The 11085-nt window shown below is 38.7% G+C and overlaps 1 protein-coding gene across 1 annotated transcript in view; it reads right to left on the minus strand.

The window, feature by feature from the left end:
* ERBIN (erbb2 interacting protein) overlaps positions 1-11085 on the minus strand; it is a 124504-nt gene that overhangs the window by 96321 nt on the left and 17098 nt on the right. Inside the window, 1 exon segment of the mRNA XM_035902277.1 lies at positions 6923-7033. The gene's annotated coding sequence lies outside the window, so the exon portion shown is untranslated.

Genomic DNA, 11085 nt, shown 5'->3' on the forward strand with positions numbered 1-11085 from the left:
AAGCATTCAAGGCCAGGTTGGACGGGGCTCTGAGCAACCTGATCTAGTTAGCGGTGTCCCTGCTCCCTGCAGGGGGGTTGGACTAGATGACCTCTAGGGGTCCCTTCCAACCCAAAACATTCTATGATTCTATGATTCATAATGGAGAAGAACAAACTGTGGGAATCGGCCCAAAATTCTACCTTGATACATGGTGAGAGCAATGACAGAAGGCAGCAGTCGAGCAAGTTCCTTGATATCTGAAAGAAGGTGGGTTTTTTTCCCCCTCATGCTCCAACGTAGAAACTACCTTCATGCTTTTGCAGAGTCATAGAATGGTTTGGGTTGGAAGGGACCTTAAAGACCGTCTAGTTCCAACCCCCCTGCCATGCGCAGGGACACCTTCCAGTAGACCAGGTTGCTTAAAGCCCCATTCAGTCTGGGAGGGGTCATCCACCTCCTCTCTGGACAACTGGTTCTAGTGTCTCACCACCCTCACAGTAAAGAGTTTCTTCCTAGTATCTATCTAAATCTACCGTCTTCCAGTTTAAAACTGTTACCCTCGTCCTATTGCTGCGCTCCCTGATTAAGAGTCCCTCCCCATCATTCCTATAGGCTCCCTTTGAAGGCTGCTATGGTCTCCCTGCAGCCTTCTCTTCTCCAGGCTGAACAATCCCAACTCTCTCAGCCTTTCCTCACAGGAGAGGTGCTCCAGCCCCCTGATCATCTTTGTGGCCCTCCCCTGGACCTGCTCTAACAGTTCCAAACTTTCAGAGTTTTTCCTCTGGATTAGAGGGAAGTATTTCAGCTGCCAATTAAATGTGTAACTGAATAGAGCTTCAGAGTAAGCCTGGAATACTATTTACTTGAAGTCTGTATTGTAGCACAAAAGGTAAGGAAGCAACAGCAGCCATATAAGCATCTAAACCGAGCAAGAAAATGGCTTGAGTTCTACATAGCCTGGTACTAGCAAAAAGACCACAGGGGCTTCTTCATCTAGCCAAGAATGACAGATCAAGCAGTTTCATATCCTCAGACAGCAACAGTTACATGCAAAAGATAAGCAGTGCTGCTTTGTCATGTATGCAACTAGTTCAAGGGGGAGAGGGAGGGAGCATAAGAATAAAACATTATTTCACGTGATATGCTGGGGAAAACACGAATCCTCTAACCTAAAACCAGATTGAACCAAATTAATTACAGGATTATAATCCAATCGTTTCCTGCATGATCAAGAAATTTAAGAAGTGAGCCATTTGCCTGTTGAACAAGCCTACAAAGGAGTCAGTTTGATCAAGTTTGTCTCAATTTCCTCAGTTATCAAAGTCTCCTATTTTGTCAAGCAACTGAAACCCATCTGTTAAGTATATAAAAAACAATTTGTTGGTATGTTTTGTCTCTTTCTCAAGTGCCTTAGTGGTCCTAACATTAGCATCCAGTATATTTTCAGTAGACTTCCTGCATCCCTCTCTTTCTGCAATCTTTAGTTTCTAACCTGTAAGTCATTGCTGTAGCTTTCTTTCTCCCTCATTTAATTAACAGATGGACACTTTTCACTACCAATACATTACCCTATTTTAGATTTGTTGTTTTCTAAGCATCTACTGAAACATCATTTAGCAGATTTCCCTTTAAAACTGGGGTAAAAAAGGAATTTCTATACAGACGATTTGGCTGAACGGCTTCCAAGTGCTCTTTTTAAAGAGGAACAAATAAATGCTGCTGATTAAACTTTATATTTATTACATACAATCAAAATCAATTCATAGTCATCTATACTTTATCAAACACAAAGAGGTTTTAAATGCATAATTGGTTACTTGGCACCTTTCAACATCAGGTGCAACTCCACAAGCCCTTCTACACTGACTTCTAAGAATACTGCATTCATCATCTTTTTTAATGAACATTTTAATATTAGCGGTACAAGACCACCTGCACATAAAAACTAAGTTTCCTGTACTTCTGGAGTTAGTCATCCTGTACGTGACTGCAATTCGATGGTCCATTGCAAGCTATTTATGCTGTGGCTTACCAGAGAGAATAAAATTTGCAAGTATTAAATTTTTTTCAGTTCTCAAAAGTCAAAAATAGTTACATAGGTAAAGCTATTTTAATCAAAGTAGCACTATCCTTTTCCCTCACTTTGCCCTTCCTAAATTATAGGCAGCTATTTAACCATCGAACACATCACTCTTCCTATGAAGGACCAGTGATACTAAAGAGACCAACCATAAGCTTTCTCTTTTTCCTTCAAACTGAATACCTAACGCGTCTGTCTTTATAAAGATTCTTAGAATTACTCATCGGTCCTTGATGAGTGGTATTTCCAGTACCTTGTATTTGTATTAGAATAAAGTTTGGGCTTTTTTTCTTTCTGCATGTTTTATTAGCTGTTCTATTTGCCTCTCCTCTGTAACTGATGTTCACTTCTCTTAAGAGAAAAGTCCACCATCCCTTTTTGCCCTAAAACAAAGCTGCTCCATCATAGGAGAACTCACCCTTTTGCACCACTTACCTGGTCAGCTAGCACACTTTTATCACCATCTACCTTTGTCCTCACTGGCTCACCAGCAGGAGAAATGTCAGAAGGCCACCTGGACCTCCAGAGACACCATGCACCTGCCTTTTATCCATTTATACATTACTGTCTTCCAGCTGTCTTGGGGTAAATTCCCTCAGAATGAGAGTCTGTCTGTCTTGGATGGCTAAAGATCTTTATGGACATGAAATCTTCAGGATAACAATTTCATGGTAATTGGATATTCCTAAATACACAGCACTCGTCCCATACCACCCCTTCCCTACAACTCAAAAGCAACTAATTCCTGCTTTCTGTATACAAGGCTTCTTTGGCCTGAACTCGTTGCAGACTAGCTAGCTGCAAACTAGCCTGCTTCATGTTCTGCTCTTATTTAGTGACAACCAGTATTTCTCATAGTGGTGTAGAGTTCTATAATACACTATCCTGTGCTGGTCTTTGTACCATCGTATGATCCTCCAGACATAGTAACAGTGCTGAAAAAAATCTGTACTTCATATAAACTTGTGCAATTAAATTTATAAAGTTGTACAATTTGTACTTCATATAAAAGAAAGCATTCTGGCAGAAAAACTAACTATAGCATATCCATACAGCTCGCCACAGTTGCTTAAGACATCACTGGAAGTAAAGCATTTTATTAGGTGTTTCTGCCTTGTCGTCATTTCTTCCCATTACCAAGAAAATATGCTTTCATATTGTAACAGATACAGTTACATCATTCAGAAAAACTCCACGGCGGCAGGGAAGAAATCCCAATAAACAAAAGAAAAGGAGGAAATAGTCAGTAAGGTCTGTGAGTGACACAGAAGCCGTATCTTAACTGACAAAATAGGCACAGGCATTCTTGAACTAGCAAACTGCGTTGCAAACCTTCAAAGACAACTGTCCAAAGGAAGTTTGCTTGTATAAATTAGTTAGCACTTAATTCTATCTCCACTGAACAACGTAGCTGGAAAAGAAGAGGAGAGAGGAAACAGGAAGCCAGAATGAGCCATGCCATTTAAATAAGTTAGAAGTATTCTCTGAATATTTTTCCTCTGGAACAACCACACACGTTTATGGCACTCTGTAAGAAGATTTTCACTTGCTGGTTGCTGAATTGACAAATAGGATTCAAGAACTGCTTATGCAATGCAAAAGGGCGTTTCCCAATACCTAGCCTTTGCACAGAATGAAGCAAATTTGCCTAGGTGCAGTCAGGATGAACATAGTTTTTGTTAGAGAATCCAATTCTGGCCATGTGAGAACCAGGAAGCTTATCATACAAGCCAACCCTCTGATAACCTAATCTTGTTTTAGACAGACTGTTAGCAGTGCACACATTTTAAGTGAAAAACTACTACTGTCCTTCATAAATCCTTAAACTAAAATAACATTAAGCAGTCTGAAATATTTTAATGTTGAAATGCCCATGGGCCTGAGAATTGTTTCACCTATCAAGGCAGCTTGTCTGTACTTCTTCTGCACTACGTGGAACACCAGGCTGGCAGAATGACGGGTTCCCGAAGTGCATTGCCAACATAAAACACATCTTGTGCTGACTGGATTAACCTTCTTAGCTGAACCACCCGAGATAACTCTGAGTAGGCACTTCATGCCAGAACTTGTCAATAGAACTAGGAAGGGGGAGATTTGGGCCAGCATTTATTGCTACAAGGAGAAATGAATCAGCAAGTCAAGAGGGCTCACAGAGTAAATACGCAAACCAGAGCTTATATAAGAAGCTTGGAACATGGCCAAAACCTATTGAAATAAAGCGGCCACAAGACACCGAAAGGATAGGATACAGGGGGGCCTTCTTAGCCAAATGTCATTTTCTTTATTCAGGTGGAAGTCTTGATGGCAAGACAATGAAACAGGATTTTCCTTAAACAACTCCAATCACACACAGCTTCAAAACTGCATCTTTAAATAAAAGCATAGTCAGAAAACCAAATATGCAATACTACTCCATTGCAGAAAAAGCTGCACTACTCTGTACAACTGAAGATTTCAGGGACTTGTCAAAAGTTCTCTGATTAGGCAGAGTATAGATTAAAAAAAAGAAAAAAAAACTGACAAATTTTAGTATTTAACATTTGGTCTTAACTTTCATATATTTCAGCTGTACACAAGTAAGAACTCATTTATGGTCTGTATGTTCACTGTGTATTTCAGTACCTGTAAATACACATTGATATATTCGTTACCTCCACATTTAACCTACGCACTTAGCAGTGTGCTCAGTGTGCATTTAGCAGCTTGACAAATTATGGTACCTTTTCCAGAAAACTATTCACTACGAAACTTTGGGAAACTGGTGAGCACACACTCAACCAGCATTAAGAAGCCTCTATCCAAAGAGGATCACAAAACATCAGAAACACTTACTAAGTCTCTTGTGATACCTACAGTAAATACTTCTCATAACATGCTTTACAGTTCAACCATTCAACATCTGCCTGCAGCCACAGGCCTATCACAAAACCAGCATTTCCTTCCCAATTTTGTTCTTTTTAGCTAAGAGAGATTTTCTTTCCCCAATAAAGGCTCATTAATCAAGTCCGCCGATGCGCCAAGTTAGGAGTGAAAAACGGACTAGGCATAAAATAAGAGCAAACTACTGCAAAGCAACAAAAAAAATAAGGTCTACATTAACCATTCCATTCAGATTACATTAGAAAGACTTAATAAGCATTTCAATGTGAAAACAAGCAGATCCACAGTGAAACTAGGATTATAAAAGAAGATTCTAATTCAACATAAAATTATTCTCAACATTCAAACATCTATCGGCCTATTCTCTTACACATTAGGGAATGTTATTGAACAAGACTAATAGCATAAAAAAGGAAAGGACCCATTCTAAACCTAAGCTGTGCAATGTTGCCTGAACTCCCTGTTCTGTTACTGTTAGCTTGGCAGTAAATAGGACAGTAACAGCTTATTAAAAGTCTCAGACTATCCACGTGACAAAACAACTTCTCTTTTGTGACAATTTCTTCATGGTATCAGTTGCTAGTGAAAGAAGTCTCAGAAGATTAATAAAGAAAAATGGCATTTTATCAAATTCTCTGTAACCAAGGATCTATAGAAACAGTAATGCTGAAGCCCTCACACAGAATATCAAGTACATTTAATGATTTTCCTCGCAAAAAAATAGTCTGCTCATCAAAATAAATATTCTTGCCTTTCCTCTTTTTTAACCTGTTTTATTAAAACCCACTCTTTTCCCACAAACCCATTTTCAAGCAAAAGTTCCAACACTTGTACTATTTTTTCATATTGGTTCCTAATTTAAATCTCACAAGGCACCTGCATTTCCAAGCACATAATTTCTACAATACTATTATGCATTTAAAACAGTATTTTTGCAATTAATGTATTTCCCCTCTCAGAAGTCAACATTTTCTGTGGATAGTTACAAATACTTGTGAGCGTATTCTACCTACATTCCTGAATCAGAGCAAGAGATGGAGAAGGAAAAGTGAAAAATGCATTTGCTGAAAGGTCCTAATTAGGACTAAGACAGCATATTAAGATGAAACTTACCCTACTGGAGATCCTACTCCAGTATATTAAGATCAGAACATACTGTGATGTACTAACATTTTTGTGGCATTTCACTTAGGCATACACCTAATAAAAAAAAAGTCACATCATTCTGGTGACAAATTCTTTATGAGGAGCTACATGCATCTACTGTTGAATTATGGGATTAAAAATAAGTTTAAATAAACAAAAAAACCCCCCCTCTGTCTCACCCCCCCAACATACCACTAAGAATGTAACGAGCATACAGAACCAAAACAGTACATGCTGAAAAAAACCCAAAACCAATACCACCCAAATAAACAACAACAAACACAAACCAACACCCCAATCACATTAGCCTTTCTCTAGATAGGAAAACAGAATTTAAGTTAACTTACCCAGGGCAGAAATATTTGTTTGAAACTGCTTTTATTTTTTTGCACAGAGCTTCCTGAATATATTACCATAAAATGGGTTAGTCTTGCATACATTATGTAGCATTCAGAGTAAACAATGCAGAAAACTATAGCAGAAGCAATGAAAGCCAGGTTGCCTATACACAAGTGCTCAAACAGAGATATATCAACATGCTAAAACCACAGACACACAGACCACGTTCTGTGACCCAAGTGCAACAGACTGTGCCACTGCAGTGAATATCCCTAGTGCTTCTTGCCAGAAAGCAAATAAAATTGACCATTCTTATGCATCTTCCCCACAAAATACTATAGTACAAATTCAGCAGTTAAAACAGAAGTTTGTCATTCTTACATGTGAGGGTGAGAGAAGATATTATTAGTGCATTGTAGAGTAACTGAAACAGTAAGCACACCCAAAATATTTCTTTCCCCTTATCTGCTTCAACACGTCCGGACAGTCACCTACCCGAATCACTCCACCACTGCCAATTCACACCACAGGAGTCTGAATCAGTTTCTGAACTTGGATCACAGAATCCCCAGGACGAGAACAGTTTATTAAACAATCCACATGGATCTGTGAAAAAGAATTAAGAAGTGTTTTCAAGATTATGGGTAGAAGGGGCCTTACACAAAAGTTCAGTTTCAAATCCACACATTAACTTTGTTTTACACCAGCATTAAACACCAAAGTGATAGTATGTAACTTACCACCACAACCACCATTCTACAATTACTCATTTTTGTCCTCCGCCAAATCCTGAAGTAATGCAAGCAGAGAAAGCAGTGTGCCAGAACACAAAAAAGGTAAAACTGATTATCATCTCCTCCTTCTATGCCAGCCAAAACCAAAACATATGCACTGCTAGCAAGGCTGAGTTCAAAACAGCTCCCTTTGTGTTACGCATATGTATGGAGTTTTAATGCAATTATCAGATTAACAAAATATAACCAAAACCAAGAAAAACCTATGTGTGGGACCTCAACTGGATGACTTCCTCTCAAAGGACTGCTCTTCTGGTGAGTCTCAAGCATGTTCTCTGAAAGAGAATCTATACCACCCACACTGTCACAAATACTCCCACAGCCCTCATGGGGAAATACAACTCCTTGCAACAGATGAGGCTTTAAAAAAGCTGCAATTATTTTAATTGGACCTGCCAGCTGCCTTCCATTTAGCTTAACATGAGGTTTTATTGAAAGTCTGCAGCCACAGCCATTGGCAAGAGTGGAGACAGTTGCTTACAAGTAGTTGGATCTATTTCTGAGAAGCTTGCTCTGCCTGGTGAGCTTTTGTGGAGTACTGCCATATAATCTATATGTTGAGGATACAAAGTTTTATTATGTGGTCCTGGCTAGTAGGCCGGAATAACGCAGTAAGTCTAAGACGTACATGGAACACACCCATAACCTCATCTTGATGACATTTGTTGGGGCCCGTTGAAATAAGGTGCCAAAATACAGAAGAAAAAGAGGACGATAAATTAAAGAACAGTTTTGTCATCTGCTTTTAAAATTGCAAACACATCCCACACACACAAAAAACCCCCATGTCTAATACAGCTAGGTATCTAGGTCGATAACTAGCATCTTTCCTAAGAGAAAAAGATTCTTCAGGAGATCAGATCCTGATTAGCATGCTCTTTTCAGAAAGCATTCAGTATACAGACTCAAGACTGAGTTTCATGAGTCCTAAAGACAAAGAACAGCAACAGAATCATCGTTAAAGTAACTGTTTCTGCCAGTTCCAGAGCATTCTGTGAGATTTAGCAAACTCTAAAACCTCCACACCAATACGGCTGTTTAACAGATCTCAGCTACATTTTCCAAAACACTGCCGGTTATCAGCTCCCCATGGTGCCCTGGCCAGCACAGCTAGAAACTCTGATGGATGCCGACGTTGATGGCTGTACTGCTACTTTCCTAGCTTGCTAAGGAATAAAAAAATTTGGGTTGCTGTCCCTTATAGTGGTGGCTCTGGAACTTTCCTTCTGAAATTTTCCTACTGCTTTCACACCTACAGCCAAAATTTTTGTATGACTAAAAATACTAACATAAGAATTGTATTAAATCAAGTTTATATCTGGCCAGCAACTCCCTTCATACACACCCCATTTAGGAACTGCTGCTCTATGATGTAAAGACTGAACCAGCTTTCTTGGCTCTCAGCTAACAAGAGCTGAGTAACTTCCCTCTCACTTGTCTTCCACAGGTTAAACTTTCAGCTCAATTTGAGCTTTTATTACAGATAGACAGTGGACTGTTGAACATGCTGACTCCTCCGGTTTACGTGTCTGAGTGTGTGACTACCTCTAGCAAGTCTCGAATTCTGTAGTACCCTGTTAGTGCTTCAATCACTAATTAATCCACTATATGCCATGTAGCAAGAAAAAGAATACAGTAACTGTAGGGCCGTATAAACAATGGACAACTGCACAGATCAATGCATAAAATAGTATTATCTAAGCACTACGTAAGGACTGCAAAAGAGGATTGGAAGATTCCTCCATCCTCTGTTCTCTCCCCCTGCTGACAAATAAGATGTTGTTATAGAAGGTCAAGAGACAGATATCAGTTTAACTCCACTGGCAACTGCAATACATTTTCCATGACCATTAACCACCTTCTTGTTAACAAGTCAAAAATTCAAGACATCATCTTTTCTTAATAAAAAATTGGCATACATGCTACAAGTGCTCAGTGTTAAGCTAGACCCCAAACATTAAGGGTTGGGGAGGAGTAGGAAAATAAGCATTTTACACATCTTTCTTCTGAAGACCTTTTGCTCTGGCACTTCTTCCCCTAATTCAGGTTTTTCCCACAACTTGATAATTTAAACATTAAGTAGAACTAAGGCTAGAGCTTACTCCTAGCTTCTTCATTATCATATATTCTTATTTTAATTAAAACACATGTTGCCTAATTAACACCGAGAACCAATTCCAACTCGAAGCCCTGACAAGCAGGCCACTGTATGAAAAAGCACCCTTATTACATTTGAGTTATAAATGAATTTCAGAAGTTATAAGCAACTAGAGTTTTCAGGACTAGATAAGCTGGTGCTGTTGAATGCACAAAGTCATCCTATGCAGACAGCATCTGACAAAGAACAAGTACTTTTGTGGCTGCAAAGCCAAGTATGAGAACAATCAACTTGGATTTTACTCCACCATTACACTTGTGAAAACCATGCTGCATTTCAAAGCTGTGAATTAAAACCCAGAAGAAAACATTTTCACTGTACTCCGTTTCTGGCCCTCTGTTACAGTTGTTCCTTTTTTCAATAGCTCTACGACATGAAAGATCAGGGTCTGCCTAGCCGCATGAAGTTTTGCTTAGCTATTGCAAAGAAGAAAGTGGGGTTAGTACTGCTATCAAGAACTTCAGACTTTGAAAGAATGAATCCCAGATCCCACACTTAAATCAGTACTGATATTACATTATAATCCAGCTCCATCTGTAGCTTTGAGTAGACGTAGTGGAGGAAGATGCCAGATGGAGTATCATGATGGACACTACTCCCATTCAATTACAAATTCCACACAAAGCCAAGAAGCGTCATCACACCACTATCTTAGCAATATAGGTGCAATTGCTGATAGCAGGAGGCAATGAAAACTATCACTTAAAGCAGCAAAATTTATTAGAAATACCCCATTAACCACATTTTAATAGGATCAAAAAGACTGAGGTATTTGTTAGTCAGTTCTACCGCACCAGCAGATCTATGTATAAAACCTTGCATTTTGCTTTCAAAGGAACAGAAAAAAAAATTCAATTACTACTACATGATTGTTCCCTTTCCATTTTCTTTATCTACCATGACAAAGTAGGAAAGGATACTTAGATTTCTTTTAAGCATAGTTTAGCTGAATCCATCCTCCAAAATAAGGGAAAAGAGAAAAATATGAACTTACGAATTCATGAACACAATTACAAGGAGTGCACATACAAAACTTATAATTTAGCAGCTACATTAATGCAATTGAGTACGAACAGAATAAACAAAGCAACTGCTCTCCACAATTACTTTCTGAAAGCTACTAAATACTTTGTATATCTGATTTTTTTTCCATTAAGTGGGTCAAACGGAGGACGCATATAATTACAGATAACACACCTAAATTATATTACAGGAAGTTGTTTTGACATATATTTATTCCACTCTTAAAAATCAGGAAAAAGTGCTTAAACATACTTGACTACTCTCCTTCAAAGTGTTAACAGATAATTTGGTTATACAGAAATTCAGTTTGCCAGAAGCTAGATGACTGACAGGAGGGGGCACCAAGTTGCAGGTTAGTCTGTGAGCTTAGGTATTTGCCATCAAGTAGCTGAATTGGTTTTCACACAACAGAAGCACATAAATTTGACATTGGATCCTGGATTCTTCTCCAGAGGAATGACTTGAGGGGAGAAAGGGAAACCTCTTCAGCAGTGTATGTTAATCTCACTAAACTCAGCTTCACTACTGGCTATAATTTCAGCATGCAAGACTCACAGTTCATAGCCAAGTATCAGGACTGATACCGGAAATTTAGGATCTTAGCAGAGACAGAGTAACTTTTATTTTGGATCTTAAAATTAAGGGATCTTAAAAAAATCCATTTTCCCTCTTATTTCAATATT

The sequence above is a fragment of the Egretta garzetta genome, unplaced genomic scaffold, assembly GCF_000687185.1.
Source record: "Egretta garzetta isolate BGI_Z169 unplaced genomic scaffold, ASM68718v1 scaffold439, whole genome shotgun sequence".
Lineage (NCBI taxonomy): Eukaryota > Metazoa > Chordata > Aves > Pelecaniformes > Ardeidae > Egretta > Egretta garzetta.